At 40.1% G+C, this 23739-nt stretch overlaps 1 protein-coding gene across 6 annotated transcripts in view; it reads left to right on the top strand.

Annotated features, from left to right (window-relative positions):
* Positions 1 to 23739, top strand: part of LOC129425527 (NXPE family member 3-like) — a 133826-nt gene that overhangs the window by 57713 nt on the left and 52374 nt on the right. For 4 of the 6 annotated variants that reach the window (XM_073863975.1, XM_073863974.1, XM_073863978.1 and 1 more), the window contains one exon: positions 4935 to 5119. The exons of the other annotated variants lie outside the window; for them this stretch is intronic. The gene's annotated coding sequence lies outside the window, so the exon portion shown is untranslated. The remainder of the gene's footprint in view (positions 1 to 4934; positions 5120 to 23739) is intronic. 6 annotated transcript variants of the gene reach the window in all.

Below are 23739 nucleotides of genomic sequence, written 5' to 3'. Positions count from 1 at the left end.
GAAAGGACAGAATGTGACTTTAGAGCACATTTGTATGAAAAACTACAACTCCCACTATGCGCCACAATGCACAGCTCTGCAAGCCACTCCCATTAATCGGAACACGGCTCAGATATGATATTGTGTACATACATGCCACGTTAGTAAAACAAAGAAAATAGCCACCACCACTGTGTCTGACAGACACCAATCATGACATACTTTTAAACGTGATGTTACATTGTGTTACACACAATAACACTCTGGTCTGGTGTGTAGCAAAGTCTTATTCAAACAGTAACGTGAGGTGTCAGATCCGCAGTGCAAATGTCTTTCCAACTTAAAAAAGGGTATGCATATTAAATGTTTATTTAGTTTTACCAATTTTCTTTTTGTCTCTTGTTTACTGTAATTACATCTGTGTAATATCAGCCTCATTGCTTTCACATAGACATATAAAATACCGCTCAGATATGCTATTATGTACATAAATGCCATGTTAGTATAACAAAGAAAATAGAAACACTCACTTTAATTAGATGTCCGTTTATCCCTGCATCCTCCACACAAACGCGTCCCCTGCACAATATCTCCACAGACGCGCTGCCTCAGCTCTTGGAGCTTGTGCTCGTAAGCCGAAACACGTCTTTTAAATAAGCACGCGCCCAGAAACATTAACAAAACAAACGTTTATATCCTTATCTGATCCAGAAATCTTAAACCGAAAGCACACAGCGCGAGTCTGTCCAAGCTCATACTCCGCAGCGCGTTTGCTCGTAAGCCGAAACGCGTCTGTGAAATAAACATGTCCAAACGCGCCCAAAGTTGCTCGCCTGGAAACCTTTACCAAACGAACATCCATATCCTTATCTGATGCAGAAATGTTATAAAGAGGGCACACAGTGAGAGAACAGGCAGTAGTCTGTCCAAGCTTCTCTACGCAGCAGAGGCCGATGGTTGCTGCGTCTTCCACGAGCTCCTCTACCCAGCCGAAGCCCAGGCTCCGGCTTCTCCTCGAGCTTCTTCCTCCATCTGCCTGAGCTCTTTGCTGTATTGTGGCTCATAAAGGTGCAATGTACAGCGGATTAGAGCATCACGCTTGCGAAATCACCCTCTTCTATATCATATTAATTAACTTCCGCTGTTATTGTAACATGAAGTCTGACTCGCTCCACAACGTTTGTTTAGCTTAGCTTAGCATAAAGATGGCGGCTGATCGGTTTTTTCCATCTGTGTTCGTATATTTTCGTAAGTCCCACCCACTGATATGTAATAGGCCTGTAGCGTCAGTGGGTCCCACCCATAGCCCCCACCTTGGAAAAATGAGGAATGAGTGTCTGTAGTCTTTCACACTCAACAGAGATACAGGATTTCCTTCTTTCAATGACGCAAAATGACGATTTTTACATAATTGAAAGAAGGAAGTGCCTCACTGAAATGAGTATTTCTCCCCTCTCAGGGGAAACTGAGGGAATGATGCACGACCATTCAAAAACATGACTGGGGTTCTAACAGTACAAAGCTTAATGCAAATGGGTGAAGTTTCCCTTTAATAAGAGGTTATTTGTAACTCTAAGCAGCGCTGTCTCTGTGCTATGTTGGGGCCTGAATCAACTTTTCATATGTATTATTTTTTTCTACAAATGTGCTTAGCTGGCTTGCCACTACTTTTTCTAATATTTTAGAAAGAAAAGGTAGATTTGAGATTGCTCTAAAGTTATTAAGATCTCTGCAGTATGATGGTCATACCATGGAGCTGGCGGTTTTTCTGTGATTCTCTTATTTTGAATGGGAGCAACGGCATCCAACGTGCTAGAGCAGACGTTGTTCAGGTTTTCTATTATAATATCCAGATCTTCACGGTTATCTGCTACATGTTTCATTTGAGACAGGTCTGGAAGAGTGCTAATAAAGCTATCTTTAGTGGTGGAAATTATTGTTCTCGCTAATCTGTAGCATGTTGTAGACTGAGCGGTCCTATCTAGAGGTATTGTGTATGACACAAGGCAATGGTCTGAAACGGCATCACTCTGGGGTGATATTTCTATGTCATTAATATTGAGTCCGAGTGACAGAATTAAGTCTAGTGTGTGATTACGAGTATGCGTGGGCCCTGACACGTTTTGTTTAATGCCGAGAGAATGTAGAACATCCATAAACGCATGTCCTAATGCATCTTTTGGATTATCCACATGGATATTAAAATCACCAACGATAAGAGCTTTATCTACAGTGACTGTAAGCTCAGATAGGAAGTCTGAAATCTGTTTGGTGGCCCGGAGGCCTATATATGGTAGCTAAAATGAACGAAAGCCGTTTGTTGTTACGATCAGTTATTTATTTCCATATTTAACAGTATTATTTCAAATGAATTAAATTTAAGGTTGAATTTATGGTTTACTTTGAATATTTTATTGTATATTGTAGCTACACCACCCCCTCTCCCTTTTAGACGAGGAACTTGTTTATATAATAGTCTTGTGGGGTGGATTCGTTTAAACTGGTGTAATCGTCTGCTTTAAGCCAGGTCTCTGTTAAACAGAGTGCATCTAAGTTTTGATGTTAAGAAGGCCGAATTTTAACATTTGAGTTTCATCTGTTAATGTATTGTGTTCTAATTTTATGTTAATAAGATTTGTACGAGATGAGGTAAATGGTGCTCTGTATTTATTTGTTCGAGGAACAGACACAGTCGAGATGTGTTGGTACTCTGGTAAAAAAGGCTCTATGTGGTGGGATATATGTGATCTTGACATGTCAAGGCAGCTAACAGACTGATGGGTAAGCCACAAGCTGTTTATAAGAAAAGACTAAAGTTTGCAAACATTTAGATAAAAAAATACTTTGATGATCAAGCCTGAACAAGATGATCAAGTTGAATTTCTCCACTTAAACACAATTGTAATTTTTGCCATCTTTGTCACTTTCACCTTTGGCTTGCTCACTGCTAACATTGCTAACATTATGTTTTGGGTCAGGGTTTTATACTCTATTAATATCACTTTACATGTAATGATGTCACTGCAATCTTGTAGATACTTCGCAATTTTTGAGGTTGATAATGCTATAGTAGATTTTATTTACATTTTATGGTATTTTATTTACCTATAATAAACTGTAAAACCAAAAGCGTCTATACTTAAAAAAAACTTACTTCAATTAGTAACACCTAATATTTAAACATTTTAACTTTAATTATTTCACTTAAACTCAGAAAATTTAAGTTGAAAACTTACTTTCACTTTAATTTTTTTACAGTGTATATTATGCAAATTTATATACCTTTAAGTATGCTGTCCTGATAATTCCATAAAAATTGGTACTGTGCAAGCACTTGAAAAAGTTTCACTTATATACATTGTATACTGTATATTATATTGTGTAATATAATATACATTGTATAAAAACCCTATACTCTTTATATTTCATGTTATATTCATTCCTATCTACTGTCTATATTCTACTAACATGTATTTATTGTACATTTTCTGCTCTGCAACAAAGCAACAATATTTTTTTTTCAAAAGTGCTATAGAAATACATTTGAATTAAAGTAATTCTAACACATTCTTTGTTGTAACGTGCATGATCTCCGCCTCTCTGCTGCCCTCTTGTTACTCTAGGTCAGTGTTTCTCAAACTTTTTCAGCCCAGGGACCACTTTATCTTCCAGTTTTTTTCTGAGGACCACCTAACAGAATCCCACTCTAACACGCCCCCAAAAAACAACAAAATAGGAAGGATAAGCTAAATTTAAGTTTAATATGCAACTGTTTCAAGTCAAAAACTATTTTTTAAAGAGAAATGCAATGCTATGTTCAGAAATTATTATACAAATTTTATTTCATTTGAACAAGTAAATGTGAAATGAGTTACAGCTTAATATGAACAACAAACTGCACATGTGAAAAAAACTGCAATTAAACATACTATAACAGCCTAGGTCCCACTTAATGTCATTCCAAAGAGCCATTAGTTTAAAACTGAGGTGGTGGGTATATGAAGTCTATGGTTGTAACTATTGTAACAATAAAATGCTGAAAAACAATGTTCCCCTTAATGTCCAAAATCACTGAAATTACAGGAATTTAACACATGAAACAAAAACTAGTACATTACAAAACTAATAGATCTGTGGATTTTACTGCTTTCAGTTGACGCTTGATCCTTCTTTTGACTGCTCTTTGGTTTAGCCACCGATCCATTTTTACGTTATTAAAACAGAATAGCAAGAACTGATATCACAGTTTTGCAAGTGCATTAAAAATCTATTTAAATAAGTGACGATTGTATAAACACTTGCCTAGTTTAGGTCATCTTTTGGCGGACCACTGGGGCGACCACACTTTGAGAATTACTGCTCTAGGTTAAGAGACCTCTCCAGCTCTCTTAAATAATTTAGGAGCTGAGACCTAGTTTTAACACTTAGGAGGCTTTATAAATCAAACTTATTCTTAAGTGTAAGAATAAGAGTAAAATGACGTCATTCTTAGAATTTTGACACACTTAAAACTAAAATTTTACTCTGAGAGGCTTTATACATATGGCCCAGGGCCCATATGTATTAAACATCTCAGAAATGCTCTTAAGAATAGTCTTAAGCTATGACTTAAGTGTCAAAAAATTCTTAGTAAGGAGTAGGACCAGTTTGAGAATAGGAGACATTTATAAAGAAGCTGAAAGCAACTTTCGGTAAAGTGTAAGACACATTCTTAAGTGCTGACTTAAGTGCCGGAAACTGAGGACTACAATGATTTCAACCAAAATCGGGAGTTTAAGTGGCCCGAGACGGGCGACCCGGAGTGGGAGAGGATCACTCTTCAGGAGATGGTGATCCGCTCCTTCCCCCCGGTAGAGGGTCGGGTGGAAAATCCTTGGTTTTACATGTGTTCCACCGGCTGTCCAGCCTGTACCCACTTAACCACACATAAGAGTGCATTCCTCTTCCCTCTCCAGGTCTCCGGAGGATCGAGAGAGCCGTGAGCGGGCACACACCAGCTCACCCTACCTCTCCTCTATCGCCAGCGAGTGTTTTCTGGAGTCTGCGCTCTCCGCGCAGGAGACCAGACGACCATCACCCTCACCGGAGTCTGCGCTCTCCGCTCAGGAGACCAGATGACCGTCACCCTCAGCGGGCTCAGGTCAGTGTCACACACACACTCTCTGTAGATGTTTGTGCTCGCAAGGCACACGCACCGGCAGTCACACCTGCCCCGCTCGGCTGCCCACCGCGGGTAGTTCAGTAGTGCCGTTAATTCTCCTCGTATGGTCCCTGGGTGCTTGGCTTCAGTTCGCAGCCCGTCTCGTTGGGTTTTACGCACAATCCGCATCGGTTACGAAATACAATTTACCGGCACACCCCCAAATTCTCGGGCATTCGTTTCACTACAGTGAAAGCGTCCGATGCACATGTACTGCGTGCAAAAGTCGATGTCCTGCTTGCGAAGGACGTATCAAGCCGGTCCCTCTTACCGAGATGATGATAGGGTTTTCCAGCCTTTATGTCATAGTACCCAAAATATGCGGTGGATTACGACCGATTTGATTTACGCACTGGCTCTACAAATGAGATCCTTCAGGATGATAACGCCGAGGCACGTATTTCAATGTTCAGATTGGTTTGCAGCCTTAGACCTGTAAGACGTGTACTTCATGTGTCCATCTCCCCTTGTCTTAGACCGTTTTTTCGCTCTGCGTTCGGGGGCTGGGCATATTAATACTAAGTACCAACATTCGAGCTGTCTCTCTCTCCCGTGTCTCCATGAAAGTGCTAGTCACGGCATTAAAACCTCAGAGAGAGAGCGTTGTTCGCATTCTGCTTATATTTACGTCAACTTATAATAGCTCGTTCTTGGCAGACGTGCGCGAACACAGAGATTTAGAACATCTCGCTTGTTTAAGTCGTCAGGTCAACTAAGTTCAGTTCGAGGGAAGAACGCGGTCCCTCTGAAACAATTTCAGAAGCTCCTGGAGCATATGGCAGCCGCTGCGGCTGTGACACTGCTCGGGCTGCTCCATATGAGACCACTTCAACGTTGGCTTTACGATCGAGTCTCGAGGAGAGCGTGGCGCACCGGCATAAACCGTGTAACCATTACACCTGCGTGTCATTTCAATTTTACCCTGTGGTCAGACCCAGCATTTCTGAGGGCAAGATATGCCCCTGAGTCGGGTCTCTTGGCATTCTGTACACATACAATGCCCCCAGCATGGGGTGAGCAGCCACGTATGACGGGCTTGCAGTCTCAAGGGTGTGCATAGCCCCCAACTGCCACGAGCGGCGGGCTGCATATCGGGGACTCGTACGTTCCGCTACGGAGATGCGAAGGAAGGATGTATTAGCCGGCACCGACAATATTGCGACTGTTGCGTTATCAACCGTCAAGGCAATTTTTGTGCTCTCGTCACCTGTCGCATCTCACTTGTCATCTCCTCCTTTGGAGTTAGAAGCATCTGAGGTCCCTTCGTGCCATTTACATCCCGGGTTCCCTCAATACAGCGGCAGACGCGCTTTCCCGAGCTGCGCACCCTTGCAAATGGCGACTCCACCCCCAGACGGTTCAGCTAATTTGGAAGAAGTTTGGTCGTGCGCAGATAGATCTGTCGCCTTTTTTATTCACTAACTGAGGGCAGCCTCGGCGTGGATGCGTTGGCACACAGCTGGCCGCGGGGGATGCGCAAATACGCATTCTCTCCAGTGAGCTTAATCGCACAGACAGTGCAAAGTCAGGCAGGACGAGGAGAGCCTTTTACTGGTCGCGCCTTACTGGACGACCAGGAATTGGTTTCCAGAATTAATGCTCCTCTCGACATTCCCTCCCTGGCAGATTTCCCTGAGGAAGGACCTTCTTTCTCAAGGGTAGGGCACATTATGGCACCCGCGCCCCGACCTGTGGGATCTCCATGTATGGTCGTTGAGCGCGCGCAAGGTTTAGGTGATTTATCGCAACCAGGTATCTAACACCATCACCGCGGCACGAGCACCGTCCACAAGACGGGCTTACGCGCTTAAATGGAACCTGTTCGTCACCTGGTGCCTTCACAACGGGAGGACCCCCGAGAATGCCCCATTAATATCGTGCTTTCATATCTTCAACACCGTTTGGAGCGTAGACTGTCGCCATCCACCATTAAAGTTGATATCGCCGCTATATCTGCTCATCACTCGCTTAACAACGGCAGATCGGTCGGCCAGCACGACTTAGTTATTAGGTTTTTAAGAGGCGCTCGAAGGCTGAACCCTTTGTGCCCTCCCTCTATTCCTCCCTGGGACCTGTACATGGTGCTGAAAGCCCTGCAGGGACCTCCGTTCGAGCCTTTCCAGTCTGTGAGTTTTAAGTTTTTATCAATGAAAACTCTCTCCCTGCTAGCATTGGCCTCCGTGAAGAGAGTAGGGGACCTACATTCATTCCCGTTGACGTTTCGTGCCTTCAGTTTGGTCCTGCTGTCTCGAGCGTAACACTCAGACCCAGACCAGGCTACGTGCCCAAAGTTCCCACCACTCCCTTCAGACGTCGGTGAGCTTGCAAGCACTGCCCCCGGAGGAGGCAGACCCAACCATGGCTTTGTTGTGCCCGTACGCGCACTGCGACTCTACGTGGATCGCACGCAAAGCCTCAGGACCTCAGACCAGCTCTTTGTCTGTTATGGTGGTCAGCAGAAAGGGGAAGCTGTCACTAAGCAGAGGATCTCTCATTAGATAGTTGATACTATCGCCCTGGCTTATAATCTGCAGGGTATTCCTTGCCCATTTAATTTGAGAGCACACTCCACACGGAGTGGTTCCTCGCTAACAGACATCTGCAGAGCTGCTGGTTGGGCGACACCTAATACGTTCATTAGATTTTACAGTGTTCATATCGAGCCTGTATCCTCTCGTGTTCTTTCCTCACCAGGGGGAGCACGGAGAGCAGACTCTCAAGTCGGCTTGCAGCCTCCGACTGATGCTCCATAGCAGTGTCAGTATGGAAGGCCATCAGAACAAAAATGCGTAATGGTTTGAATTGTTCTTCCTCCGCTGCCTTGGCAGCCTATGTTGCGGAGCATTGGCTGTCAGCCTCTCACTAGCTGTATCCTTGCAAACCTACGTGTCAGGCTCGGGCTCCACATTGCGTCCCCTAAGCGGGGTTCCTTTGTGAGTATTTTTCCGTGGGGTTAATCCTACTAGCCCACGTTTCCCTTAGCAGAGCACTGCTTTGCTTACACAGCCACGGCTGTCCTATATCAACTAAGGTTGTCTTTCGCCCACCATTAGCCCTTAAGAGGGGCGGTGGCTTCCGCAGCGTTCCTATCTCGCTCAGGTAGGGCGCTTCCCAGTCGCTTGCACTTCTGTGGGGTTAAAGGAACATCTAGTCCCCGGCCTTCTGCCTTATCCTATTCTCCATTCCTTAGGGGGATTTGGAGGGTTTTTTGCAGACACTGGAAGAAGTCAGCTTCTAGTGGCGTTTTGGTAGGGATTCCCAATTCGTCGGTCACGACGTGACGTCGTAGTTACCGACCTAAAGGGAACGTCTCGGTTACGGATGTAACCCTCGTTCCCTGAAGTTTTATTGTCCCATCGCCACAGGTGCTGCTCCCTGCTGTCGGCAGGTCACATTCTCCCGGCTTTCTCAGCGAAAAGAAGTTAATTTCCATATTTTCACCTGCTGCTTATATACGCACCTGGCCGGGCGGCGCCAGCATTATGCAAATACCTCAATGTCAAGTTCATTGGCGTTTTAGTAGTTATCGAAGCAGATTGGGCCCTCTAAGCGAGTTCCCAATTCGTCGGTCACGACGTGACGTCTCCGTTCCCTCCTTCAGGGAACGAGGGTTACATACGTAACCGAGACGTTACCAGATAAGTCATATTTTTAAACTGTATTTTCATTGTTGGAATGAAAAAGTCTGGGTGTGCGACAATGAGAAAACAGTGAATTTGACACCTATTAGAAGTTAAAAAAGTATGAAAAAAATCATAATAAAATTTTTTAAGGTGGTCTTATTGTAAGTTTGACAAAGAAAGAGGAATTTGTCCAAAATTATATGTATTTTTAAAAATATGACCCAAGTACATAAAAGTGCCCGTAGTCTAAGAATCACATGGATTTAACGGAGTGGAGGTTGGATGAGCAAGTTTAGATGAATGCGGTAGATATAACCCATTTTTTAAGCACTTTGATTTTACGATTCCTGGAGGAAATCATTGCCTTTGATCAAAGACAATGAGAGCTAATATTGGGGCATAAAGCCAAATTCGTGCTAAATTATTATTGATTCAGTCAAAAACTCCAACAGCTTTGCAACCAGAAGCTTTAGTTACCTGAAACTCCAAACTTTTGGGAAAACTTGAGAGCCCTGCAATGTATTTTAAGCGTTTTATCTGAGAATCATGCTACAACACCAGTCAAAAATAACTGTTATCCTACAGTATATGACAAAATTGTTATCCGGTATGACAAAACTCAGTTTAAATCTTAATCAGTATTTTTGGCTACCTATAGAAATGGGCAACCTTTGCCTTCAACTTCCAAATATGTAAATCCATGCTAAATAAACATATTTACATATATCCACATTATATATGTTATTTTATCGTTATCCCATATGACACGGGATTTTACTACATAGTGTGCTAGTAAGGAAAAGGGTATGTTAATCACATTTTATGAAAGACATACTTACATTTCACCATTGTTTGGGGGTCCTTCAGGGTCTTCCTGATTGTGTAACATGCTGTCATCGTGTCAAAATAAAATTCACAAAAAATTGCTCCAGTTTCCTTGTTATTCCGGATGACATTGGCTGACAACCAGTTTTGGGATAGAGTGCTCCAGGGCATAACAAACTGGATGTCATATTCTTTGTAATATTTAAATATATTGTAGTCAGGACTCATACAGTTATGCCTGTGGCAGAGATGTTAGGATTTATTAGATTTTTTACAGTTTGTTTGGCTTTTTTGTATGTCACTCTACGGTTCGGACAGTTATGACATTATGTGACTATAATGCATAATAATTCCAACACTTTGTAATACCCTCAATATAACTCCTTCTAGAGATTTTATCAGAGTATCATCATATTTGGTCAGTCTCATTTAAAGGCCTCTGCGATACTAAATTGCAGAGATCTTGTTTTTTCGTTGGAGGGTGTGTCCTTGGCGGCCTGACAAATTTTGGCGTTTCACCATGAAACAGGAAATTGTTCTAACTCAGACATAGAATGCCCAATCTGCCCCACGCTTCACATCAGAGTTGTATAGACCGTTTCAGCAGTAACAACATAAACAAGCGGCTGCACGTAACTTCCGGTAAACTCCGCTAAGAATAAATAACAACAAAGTTCTTTAAGCGTAGTTTATTTATATAACAAGCAAAAAAACAACACATATATTACATAGGAAACCAATACATTTGTTATTTTCGACGAGGCATTTGTTCAAGAGATCAGTTTAGCAACTAGTCAGACTTTAAAAAAACGAAACCGGAAGTAAGGTTCTGATCCAGACGTGTATCACGTGCGTCCGATGAAACGGTCTATAGTACTTAAGTATTTTTACTTTCTACATAAAAGTACATTTTCAATTATTCGTATTTTATTAGTGTTTTTCTTTGGAAAATGAACATTCCAAAACATATTATCATAAGTTTTACTCAACTACCTGTCATAATTTCAAGTTTTTGGTTTATATTTAATATTTAAGTACATTAAACATCTAGTAATTTTTTGTACTTTTACTTAAAGCGTAACTTAACCCCAAACCAACTTTTTTTAGTTAATGATCTGTAAGAATGGGGCTTTATTAGTGCTGTTCATTGATTTTAGTACGTTTTTGACATTAGGATATAAAGTGTTTCAATACTGCAATATATGGTTTAAAAAACGTCCGAGTGCTGCCCTCTTCAGGTTGAACGGTGGCTACTGCAGTTGAATTTTCCTATTGGATGGTGGGTCCAAAAAATGACTCGTGACGTAAGCAGGTTCAAGCTCAAAGGGGAAATTTCAGGACCCAGACATTTTGAAAAAGTTTAAAAAAAGAAAAAAAGAAAGTTAAATAAATAAACTCTCTCATCATTTTAAGGACAGTCTATATTTATTAAATATATATCATTATGGGATTATTGTGTCAAATTAAATGATTAAGGGGTCTACAAAAGCAAGGGACAAACATTTCCACCTTTTTTGTAGAATGACCCAGATGTGTTTTTGATCTAGATTTAAAAGTGTCTACTGTTGCAGCACATCAGATCTCTTCTGGAAGCTGATTCCAGCTACAGGTGGCTGGAATTAGCATATATATGCAAAACTGTACTTTCGCGTGCATGCTACAATGGAAAATGTATATCTCATTGCAAAGTTTTTTCATAGCACATTTTCAGTACTGTGGAAAAGTCTTAGGCCACTATCTCGATGTTTTAGCAAAGTTTTATTGTCCATCCATATTTATTTTTCACTCTTTTTTTTAAGATACACACAGAAAGTACGTACACAATATGTACACAAAATTAAAAACAAAACAATTTTCAAAACTAAATGTCTTCTTCAGGTCAGTCGGTATTTAATGGTGACCTCTTTTGGCACAAAACACATCTTGAACTTTTTTTGTGGAGACTGAAGTTAGGATTTAATTTCATTTAGGTTTAAAAGATCCTGCAGTTTCCTGCTATTGCTCAAGCGGAAGGGGAGTTTACCCACCATACAGACTTTAGCTTATACTTTTATACTGTTTTTAATACTACGTACAGATTTAGATTTTACATTTATGTTATTTACTGGCAACAGTTTGTTCAAAGTTAAATGAACATGGAACATGAAGTCTTTAAAGGAACAGTATGTAGGATTGTGGCCAAAACTGGTATTGCAATCACAAAAAAGACTATTGTTGTCAGCGATATAAGTATTTGAAATGAAAATTATTTATTAATGTCTAGTGACATATCAGGGCCATTTTATGATTAATTGATATACATTTCTTACATACTGTTCCTTTAAGTTACTGGCAACCAGCTGCATAATTACAGCTAATTTCTTACAGTGCAGTTTTGTAACAACATAAGAGTGAGTAAATGATAACAGAATTTTTATTTTCGGTTTTCTTTAAAAACGCCCATGACTCCTTTTCAGTATCTGAAGTGGCAAGAATTAGGGCACCCTGCACTTAAGGAGGACCCTGATTATCTTTGGCCAATACATAAATATAATGTAGGACTACTAAAGGACTGTGAACCTGTTGTTATACATTAATACAAGAGGACATAGGGGGTATAACCCCAGCTTTTGAATCATTACTAAAGGAATGTGTGATAATTCCATGTCCAAATTCTCCTGTAAGTAGGCTACTCTTATATTTCCTGTAAAAAATAATCAGGGATGCTGGCAAGCCAGAAGAGATTGTTTACAGGTGGAGATTTTTACAAAACCTGAGGGCAGTAAATGCAGCTGTTTAACCATATACAATTCGATCACAAATACAATAACAAGTAAAATGGTTTTCGGTGATCAACCAGGCAAATGCTTTTTTAAGTGTCCCCATTCATTAAGATAGATAATGAAGGTAAATTATATACCTTCTCTTGTATTGCCCAGGGCTATACTGAGGCACCAAAGACTTAGGCTGAATCCGAAATCGCATACTTACTGTGTAGGTACTGAATTTCATTGGGTACCTACTTAACGTGCGCTAAGGCAGTATGTACGTTCGCGTTAAGTATGTACAGCATTCGCCATGTTGACGTTATCATGTGACATATGACGTAGTAGACTTGTTCGAGTTCATGTGGAACCACAAGAACTGACAGGAGGTTGACATCACAATACCGCGAGAGCAACTCGAAATCAGAGTTCTCCGTGTGTTTTCTGGAATCGCTCTCACGGTACTTTGATGTCATCCAGCTGTTGGTTCTTACAGCGGTGCATAAACTCGAACAAACCTAATAACAGACATGAAAACGTATGCGTGTGTATGAGGGACAGGTGCACTAACACCTGATTGCATCAGTAACTTGATCTGTAACAGTGTTACAGATATATTACACATTATTTTGTAGGGGACAAAATAAGTAAAACAAGCAGATTGTAATTTAATATCTATTGTCAGATGACAGCTGTGCTTGAATACAAACTATACAATGCAGCCAATGTGATTATATACATTTTAGTGAAGCAATCTCTTGTATTTACTTAAAACGACAGGAAACATGAATAAAAAATGAATGAATAAAACTATCACAATAAACTTTCCCATATGAAACAAAAGTTTATTCAAATGTATTTTTCTAACAAACCATCACATATTTACTGTCAGCTCAACACAGCTGTGATAATTCTACAGCTTTATTTTCATGAATCAGCTGAGCACTTTAATTGCGGTATATCCTGGGTCTGTGCGTGAAGTCAGGGTGCTGAGGGACAGCCCTGTGTAACGTATCAAAATCACCCGATTGGTTGGTCTCCGGTCGATTGCTTTGTTTTCCCGTGGCATCATGGGAAAGCTGGGATAGAAGTGTCCATCCGATGCACGCTTCAGAATAGGGGCGGACTCAGTAGGGCATCCGGGGATTTCTCGCCTACTGATTTTATGGATACTGAGGATTCGGACGTACTACTCTGTTCACGTGCTGTTTCCCCTACTACATTTTCAGTAAGTAGGCGGTTTCGGACAATACTTAAGTACACGTGCCTCTGAATCTCGCGAGAAATAGTCCAAAATCCCGCTAATTCTCGCCTACCCTTTTACGTATACTGAGGTTTCGGACATACTATTCGTTCGCATACTGCTTTTTGCCTACTATATAGTCTGGCAGTATGCGATTTCGGATTCAGCCTTACAAAGCTTTCCTAATGATTTGCATTCCTAAACTCAAGGTCAGGTGTCTCCAACCCTGCTCCTACACCTGTCTGTAATTATCAAGCAACTCTAAACACATTGATTAGCTGTTTCAGCTGTTTTTAATTGGGGTGTTCATAACATTTTAACCCTGCTTTGTTTCACACTGCATGCATTTGGCACCACAATGTGGGGTTAACCCCACAAAAGTAGGGTTAACCCTGCTTCTAAAGTGTGAAATAATCCTTAATCCCGAGTTAAAGCAGGGTTTAGAAAAAAAAACAGGATTAAGCTCAGTGTGAGAAGCCCTATAATGTAAAGCATAACACAAACAATGTGGTGTTATTAACACATTAGTCCATATCAGGTGTCTCCAACCCTGCGCCTGGTGAGCTACCATCCTGCAGACTTCATTCCAACCCAGCTCCAACACACATGTCTGTAAATATCAAGCAACCCTGAACACCTTCATTAGCTGCCTCAGCTGTTTTTAATTGGGGTTGGAGCTAAAATCTGCAGGACGTAGCTCACAAGGAGCAGGGTTGGAGACCCCTGGTCTATATAATAAACTTACTTACTGCCCTTATGTCTGTTGGCATGTAGGGCAGCAACCTTTTTTTACGTACTGGGTTGTTAGCCCTGTGCCCAACCTGGAGGACCAGTGGATCGCTCTTTGTCAGGCCTTTACCCTTCGACCTGTCCAGCTTTCAGTAATGTACTATTTGCACGGGATTAGTATTATCTGGGGACCTAGTGTGATTTAGAAATTATACCTACGTCTGAGTTTCGTGTGGCCGGTTCGCACGGATAAGCAAAGCCTGTAATTTCACTTTTTTTGTGATTTCAAATTTACTGACTTATCTCCCAGATATAATGTTGAGGCTTTGCATAACACTATCATGCAACAACGCGACACGCTGTAAGAGGTACCTTTACCCAATCGTTTCGTTAAATCATTGAATGTGTGAAATAAAGTGAAACTGAGATGACAGAATTAGCGTCCTCTGCCTCTAGACTACCCAGTCTCAAAGATTAAAATTACTTTAATCTATCTGATCAACACAAATACAAGGCGCCAAAACATAACTGATATCAGCATTAAAGCCGCTTTTAATAAAAACACGTTTTTTTCTTTGTGTATCAACAACTTCTGCTCCGTGGACGAGGTATGTAGCTCCCTCCAGTAGTAAACACGAAGCACGAGATCTTGTTTAAAAAATGGGGGTTTATTTCTCCAACATGTCATGTCAACCCGTGAGAACTGGGTTAAAGGAAAACAAAAAATAAAAGAATACTAAATAAAATGAATGTATGTCTTGAATTCAGATCGTGTCACTATAGTTACACACTTAGTTAAAGGATAATTCTGGTATTTAACACTTTGAGTCTTATTTCTGGTTTGTTTTGGATGAACTACAGTGATGGACACAGAAATTTTGACAATGGGTCGTGTCTTGAGTTTTTGACTCGTTTAGAAGCGTCTCTTGACTGCTTCAGAATGGAAGTCAATGGCCATGCACAAACATGTCATTAAAACAACACTTAATGTTCATTTTCAAAACTGTGCTACTCACTGAGTGGTTCGTGATGTTTGTGATGATTAAAAACAAGTTGTGTAGCGAAATACAGTTTCTGTCGTGTTTTATTTGGCATTTTGTAAAATTCCATTAACTTCTCTTGGAAGACTCATTGCTAGCTGATTTATCACTCCGCCGCCGGGAAACAAGCTATATGCATGTGAATTATATCACAAGTTAACACAAGTGATTCATGTGAAACATATCACAAGTTAACACAAGCAATTCACGTGAAATATCTTAAGTTAACACAAACGATGCACGTGAAATATCTCAAAACCGGATATAAAAGAAATAGGGCTGTCAAAGTTAACGCGTTAATAACGCGTTAACACAAATTCATTTTAACGCCACTAATTTTATTAACGGAGATTAACGCAACGCGCAATTTCTGTTTGACCCTTGGTCCAGCCCATAGTTGAATGAACAGAGACGCAGACAAATGTGAACCTGTCTAAATGAGTCGAAAGTTTTCATAGAAATAAGAACATTAAGCAAATCGTCTACCAAATCCAATGCTCTAAATGCTCGTTGGACATCTGATATGATCTTTATTTATACGTCTGAGAGGTGTAACGTTACCGTCCTCCTAATGCTTAATCTAATACAAAAATGCGTCTCAATTCATTTTGGTTTCGCTTTTATGCATGACTTAGAAAATAGACTGCAGGACTTGCTTGATGTTAAAATAATCATTAAGAGAGATAAAGTTCGGTATCTGATTATTGTTAAAGAGTTATTAAGAGCGACAAGACTCAAAAGCGATCCCCTCACGCTGACTGACTGATATCTGAAGCGCGTGAACACAGACGCGCGAGTGCGCGACCCGGATATATAGACATCTACACAAAATTACAGTTTTACAAATATCTGTTTTGATAAGAATTCACGCAGGTAGGCTCTATAATCTGTTATGTTTTAAGTAAATGTTTGGTTAACTGTTGGGTAAAACTATCTGATGTGTAACATTATATTAGATCACTTAGATTTTAAGCAGTCTGTCTCAATGTCAATCAAACAAAAGGAAAAAAAAGTTGAACATACATTGATGATGTTTTTGCTTTGTGTGTGCTAAATCTATTAGTTTTACCAGTGATTTTAAGGTATTGATGTGGTAATATAATGTATGGATGTGGAAATGTTTGTGGTAATTTGACTCTTTCAACTTCAAACAAGTGTAGTTCTGTCATATTTTTTTATATTTCAACAAATCATGCATTGTTCTATGTTTTAATAGAGAATGTCAAAATATGAACAACTATTTTTTTTAAATTTGCTAATTCCGACTCAACTTGCCAGCACAGCTCACAAATGATGCAGCAGCAAACAAAAATGGAGAAAGAAAAATCTTCTGAAAGGGAAATTCATATACAAAACAATGGCTGGTGAATCTGTTAAAATGTAAACAGGCTGTTGTTAACATACATTTGCATAAAGCATCTATATATGTATATATGATTAGAATATTAAAAACCTGAAAAGTGTTAAATTAGGGTAAATTTAGAATGGATAAAAATGTGCGATTAATTTGCGATTAATCGCAGTTAACTCATGAAATCATGCGATTAATCTAGATTAATTTTTTTAATCTATTGACAGCCCTAAAAAGAAACATACCTCGTAGGCTGCTTTCTACTTAAGAGGGGCTAAACTTAAAATCTTCTTCCTTGTCTCCTTTCTTCTTAGATAATATACATCCAGATGTTTATATTCTTAATATTACTTAGCTTGACGAGCTCTTGTCATGCTGTTTTAGCACTTTACTTCAGGCGTTGTGTCCCCTATAATTACGTGCGGAACACCAGAAAGGCGTTAATTAGTTCCGCCTAAACAATCTCCTATTATTTCCAGGTATGAATCAAAAAGACAATAACAAACTTGAAGGAACAGTATGTAATAAATGTATGTAATAAATTGATCATAAAATAGCCCTGATATGTCACTAGACATTAAGAAATAATATTCATTTGAAAAACTTGTATCACTGACAACAGTGGTCCGGACAGAATATTGTCATTTAAAAAGTGGAGTTGCAGCCCTCAACTGATGTTTATGTTGTCATTTTGTGTATTGGCCACCAGTTGTGTGATTGGAGTACCAGTTTTAGTCACAAGTTTTGTGATTGCAATACCAGTTTTGGCCACAATATTACATACTGTTCCTTTAACTAAAACTGTAAGGCAGTTACAAGGTAACTGCAGCACGTAACACAAATGGCTCTATTACTAACTGACTGAACACTTGACTCTCGCCTGGGCATTTAGATATGCAAGTTTTTCATCAACAATATCTGCGTGAAACATAAACATGATGATCATCTACCGACTCGACTGTTTCAGCACATCCTCTACGGAGAGTCTGCTTTATTAACTGCTTTCCGTTTGCTCCGCGTGAGCTTAATGTTTTTGTTCTGTACTTTTTTACTCGCATATATTTCTACATATTTTCAACCAAGGAACACACAGAATATAAGTTATTATGGATAGCATAAGCTTGTTCTGAAATGATGAAAAAAAGCCAAATGACTAAAAATGATCTCTCCAACTTAATTTCATGGATACAAATTAAAAATGTCCTATATTAGGGGAGACCGGGGTTGGTTGTCACAATTTTTACTCATGCATGAATTGCTCATCTTCAAAAAAATCTTTCAGCAGTAATTCCTAAATGAAATGAAACTTTGGAGTCTTGGCTTTAAATGTGTATACTTAGAATGTATTTGTTAGAATCTAATTCTAAGCAGGTCTAGAGGTATGAAGTTTCGTTGAATCTGTAGTAAAGAGACGAGGTCTGAGGTGAGCAGCAGAGAGTTCTGATATATATCAGGGGCCATGAAAGACACTGACACCGAGATGCAGTTCAAACATAGACCAAAGTTTATTAGACAGGCTTCAGCTTATATAGTGTACAGAAAGGAAGCACTGGTCACCTGATAAACATTTGATAATGTCTAGAAGAATCATGTGGGCAGTTATTGAGCAAACATGTCTGGAGAACAATCACATGATTGGTCCCTTCACAGGAACGTCTGGATACGGATACATAAATAATAATGCTTAGACAGTTGTATTGTGTAAACGGGGAAAGGGAGATTAGAACAGGGAAGTCTGGTCGTACTTCATGACCTGGACTGACCAGCCCATGTCTAGCTTTTGTGCATAGTCAAGGGAAAATGTCACAACTCAATCTCAACTTAGTAAATGCAAGATAAATGAACCGTATCATTGCTTCATTAATCATCCGAGTATAACAATAAAGAAATATACAAGGTTCTATGAAAATATATCAAATATATAAATGTGGGGTGTGGGGGAACAACAATTAAATTCTGACAATGGCCCCTTTGAGACACGTCAGTGGATCACATCTGATCCCACACACCCATATCAAAAAGAAAAATTCCCTTGTGTTTGAAAATAAAATTTTGCATCACAGGTCGTTTGGGTCCACCTTCTATACATCGAGTTATCACTAATCCATTTACTCCAGATACATTATTTATGACATATAACAGGGTTATGGGTCCACATCTGGAAAGCACTGGTTTCATATACTTTAAGAAAATACTTTTCCTAATTGCAGAAATCAAATAGTTACAATTAGTTTATTAAATAGCAATTTCCTAAATAACCCTTATTTTCAAGAAACCAATACCTTTATTATTTTTTTTTTTCTATAGACTTTCAGATCACTATCATTCAAAATAAACATATACCACAGCATATGATCTATGATCGCTTTTGCAGGGCCAGTTGTGTGATGTGTTCGTTGTCTTCCAATATTCTTTGCTCTGCTTCCACAATGTGCTCGCTGAAGATGATGAAAACTTTGGTCACAATACATGGTTCGAATCCTCTCGGCAGTGGAGCTTCCATCAAGATATCTCACTCGTTGTTCTCCGTTGTTTTCCATTACTAGTAGTCGTTGTTTGGGTTCGTCTCTGGTGTCCTGATCCGTGGCAGAGTGGTGCTTCAACCCTGAGGCGTGAATCCACTGTAGCTGGTTGTCAATCAGAACTCCCATCTTTTGTCACAGCCATCACCTTGTCTGGGCCGAGGTTTTTTGGCTCTCATACCCTCGTGGGCTTCAGGCTCCTATTTAGAACAACCTGTCCTGGAGCAAAAATGTAAGTTGGTTTTTCTGAGGGGAGAGACAAAGAAAATTAGCACAGATAGAGTTCAATTTCTCAATTATGGACACCACATATTCTTCTTGTATCACCTCCAGTCACCTGGGGAAGAAATGCCTGCGCGGCCTTTTACCCACAGGGTGGGGAATGGCCTACCCATTAGTATTTCAAATGAAGACAATTGTTTGGTTGAAGATGGAGTCATTCTTATTTCGTATAATAAAGCAGGTAGCAAATCTACCCATTTCTTTCCGTTTCTAACGCAGCTTTGGTTATCCTATGTTTAATTTTCACGTTTAATATTAAAATGCCAATCAATAGACAGCGCTTTAGCAAAGAGCTAGTTACTTTAGACACAAAAGGTGTCTCGTCGTCGGATTCAATTGTTTTCGGTATGCTAAAACGAGGAATAATTTTCAATTGTCAAAATTTTAACTACAGTTTGCGCATCCTCTTTGTGATAAAAAAAGATATTTCATAATTTCCAATCGGCAGTATGCGAATGAAGTCAATCTGATCATGTTAATCACTTGCACAGCCATAGCAAGGTCTGTTTTGACATCATACTCAAATAGTCATTTAATGTGAGCTTGAGCTGCTTCCTTGGCAGCCTCATCTGCTCTTCTTGTTTCCCACAGCCTAGTCATCATTTCCTGATCCATGATCTTTTACTTTCACTATTGCCATTTCAGACGGTAGCTGTACTGCTTTTGTCAACCGTCCTACCAAATATGAATGAGCTATAAGCTTACCATCTGTTGTCTTGAAATCTCGGGCTTCCCATGTTTTTAAAATTTGTGGTACAGATATTTAGAGTCGCGTAGATTGTGGCTTTTTTCTTTCTTTCATTAGCTCACAAACTCGTATTAGAGTTACCAATTCTGCAGCTTATGCTGAGTTGTAATTTAGAGCAAAGGGTTCAATAACCTCACCAGTATCTGACACCACAGCATAACCACACAGGTAGACACCGTCCGATGGCTTTGTATATGAGCCATCCACATAGATCTGACCCCCCCATCTAGGGGCGATTCCATTAAATCGGCCCTAGAGGAACAGGAAGTAGTCAATCCAACAATGCAATCATGTTTTAGATCGTGCTCAGTCATGTCTACCAGTCCCAAAACTGTGGAATTAATGGTAGAAGTGGGCTGGATTGTTACATTTTTGGTTGCCAACAGCGTAGCCTCATACCCATATCGCCTCTGTGCCGTCCTGTGTTGTGTAAAAATGCACCAACTTGATGTGATGTGTAGAGTCATTGACTGTGACAGCACCGTTCTCTCAGCCACCTGTACAAACAGAACATCAGCAGCCACTGCATAAAGACATTTTAGGCATACCTGTTACTACATTATCTAGTTTTCTAGACAGATATGCCACTGGCCTATAAGTGCAACCTTGTTGTTGCCAAAGGATACCCAGAGCCACACCCTTCGCCTCTCACGCATGCAGGTGAAAAGTCCTTGCATAGTTCGGATGGCCCAGAGTTGGGGCCGTAGTAATGGCGTGTTTCAGTGCCATGAAATGAGTCTCTGCTTCATCAGTCCAGCATATCAGTGATGCAGGCGATGCCTTGTGATCAATCGTGCTCCGCAAATGTCCGTCATGGGCAGCACACTCAGGTTTCCATGAGCGACAACAGTTTATTAACCCCAGAAAACTTTGGAGCTGTTACACAGTTTGTGGGAATTTCATCTTCCGGATCAGTTCAACCTGATCTGTGGAGGTTTTTTCAAAGACCTGGCATTAAGACGTGACCAAGCTACGAGAACTTTTGCTTGACCCACTGGAGCTTTTCTTTTGATGCTTTGAAACCAGCGTCCACCAAAATATTGCAGACGATAATGGAGGCTTTCTCACAGTTCTTTTCAGTCAGGGCAGAGACCATGATGTCATCGGCATACAGCAGACAGCAAACCCGAAAATAGGAAGTTGATCTTTTTTTTTTTTTTCAATGTCTTTTTTCCACTGCAGCGGAGAGGACGGATGGTGAGTCAACATACCCTTCTTAGTTCTTGCGCCCCCTATCCTATAAGGCTAGCAGTGGCTGTGTGTCTGGATGCACTGGAACAGAGAAAAAAAGCAGCACACAAATCAATGACAGAAATACTTATGTGTGCATGATATAAAATTTATAACAGTCGGCACATCTGGAACAATCAGAGACAGAGGAATTATCAGTTTATTGAGTGCTCTTAAATCTTGTGTAAGACATTATGTCTTTCCATCAGCATTCACCACCGGGTTAATCGGTGTGTTTTATGGCGAGTAGGTATGAGGACACCCTGTTAAACAAAATGGTGAATAATAGGTTTAATGCCATCTTCCTTTTCTTTTGACAAAGGATATTGTTTGATGTACACAGGTTTAAGTTTAACTTTGTATGGTTTCATATCAATGAAACCTGTATCATTGTTTGACTGAGTTCATAGGCATGGGTTAATCAAGGTGTCTACATCATGTGGTATGCGGGCGGCTACTGGGTCTTGGTCGGCCTTCTCACTTCCTCCCCCCATAGGCAGAGGATCACTGTATGTCTGTAAACATGACATAAAAGAGAAAACAACATGAGAATCATGAAATTCCATTTTTAACTTATGCATAATGTCTCGCCCGAGCAAATTAAGACAAACATCTGGTATGATTTGAAATTTGTGAAGAAAAAATGGTTTGACACCTGGAGCTCTTACCTCCAGAGGTGGTGTAATGGGTCAGAACATTTCATTGTGTTTTGTTATGCCAGTTTGTCTGGTAATTACTGTCAGATAGTTTCTGATGCACTTGCTTTGGCTGTTGCATTGACTGTCTACGTGGTGGCGCCCTTGGAATAAAATTGCACCCCCTTTTGAACGACAGTCACATTTCATGTGGCCCCTTTGTCCACATAATAACACATTATATCAAATCTCAGTTTCCTTTCCGGTGCTTAAGCAAGCTTTTTCCCGTTCGATGAGACTTGCACTGAAAACATAGCATGTTCACCAGATGCATCAGACTCACAAATCAGTCTATTCACATTCATATTCAACAGATTTCACTTACCGGTACCTACGATTCATATTGTTCAACAGCATATTTGTAACAGCGCACTCAGACTTTGTCAATCGGTAATCTAGAATAAACTCATAATACTTTAAAACCTGTGCAAAATTCAGAAGCAGTTTCATTTGGCTTTATCTTTCCGTTTAATGCAAATGATAAATACTGGCAAATGCCAAATCGTTTATCTAGAAAAACGAGCAGCTGATCAAAAAAGCATATCATGATATTCATGATCTTCCCGTGTGAGTGGATTGCGAGAGGCTGCAGTCCCCTCACCTCCAGTCACATGGTTTTCCCGAATCAGACAGCGGCACGTATCAGTTATGTTTTTTTTTTTTTTTTTTTTTACATCGCTCTCCAATTTTCAACAAAATAGCACAAATCTGCCCCTGTGACGTGTGCATACCTCTTGTGAGATTGCAAAACATTCACGTATTTTACAGCAATTTGTGGGGACGATAAACTTCGGCTGGTACTATTCGACATAAAATATGGCAGCGCATCTTGCGTTGGGGGTTTTCAATGCAAAGTTATTATATTACTAACCGCTAAGTGACGTACAGTTCAACATAAAAACCTTTATTATTTGTATACATAAATTCATCAGGCTTTTGCCTGGCCGTGGCAGAATCACCCATCTTCAACACAATGTAAACAAATAATAGCAGCAATAACAAGCAAACAGCAATAAGCACAAATAAGCAATTGACAAACACCCGGGTTTTCTGTGCTCCTCTACTCAGCCTCAATACATTTACGTATCGTTTCGTTCTTTAGAAGTTATATATTAGTTTGGCAAATTATTTGAAATTTGCAAAAATCCAGTTTTCATAAAATGTCATAAATGTTATTCATATAGTTTTAATAAATTTCTTTGATAGTGGGCAATGCTCGTTTTATATTCAATTCAACGTTTCGTTGATGATTACTCAACAATAACGAATAACAATAACACCGCGATCTCAAATATACAGCGAGCTCTAACTGTATACTTGACCTCGCTCCGTACGCAGTCAATGCTGCATGTGCTGGTAATCTCGATTACCGCACCCGTGAAATTTAATTGACAAGAAATCACTCGTTGTCAATTTCTTTCTTTCTTTTACTCGTGAGCGACTATCACTTCGTTACTAGCAATTAATTCGTAAATCAATTAGCCAACGGTGGCGATTTTTGGGCCACCTGCCCCACGTGGGCCGAGTG

This window comes from Misgurnus anguillicaudatus, chromosome 25 (assembly GCF_027580225.2).
Source record: "Misgurnus anguillicaudatus chromosome 25, ASM2758022v2, whole genome shotgun sequence".
NCBI lineage: Eukaryota > Metazoa > Chordata > Actinopteri > Cypriniformes > Cobitidae > Misgurnus > Misgurnus anguillicaudatus.
This window is presented reverse-complemented; position numbering and strand designations above follow the sequence as displayed.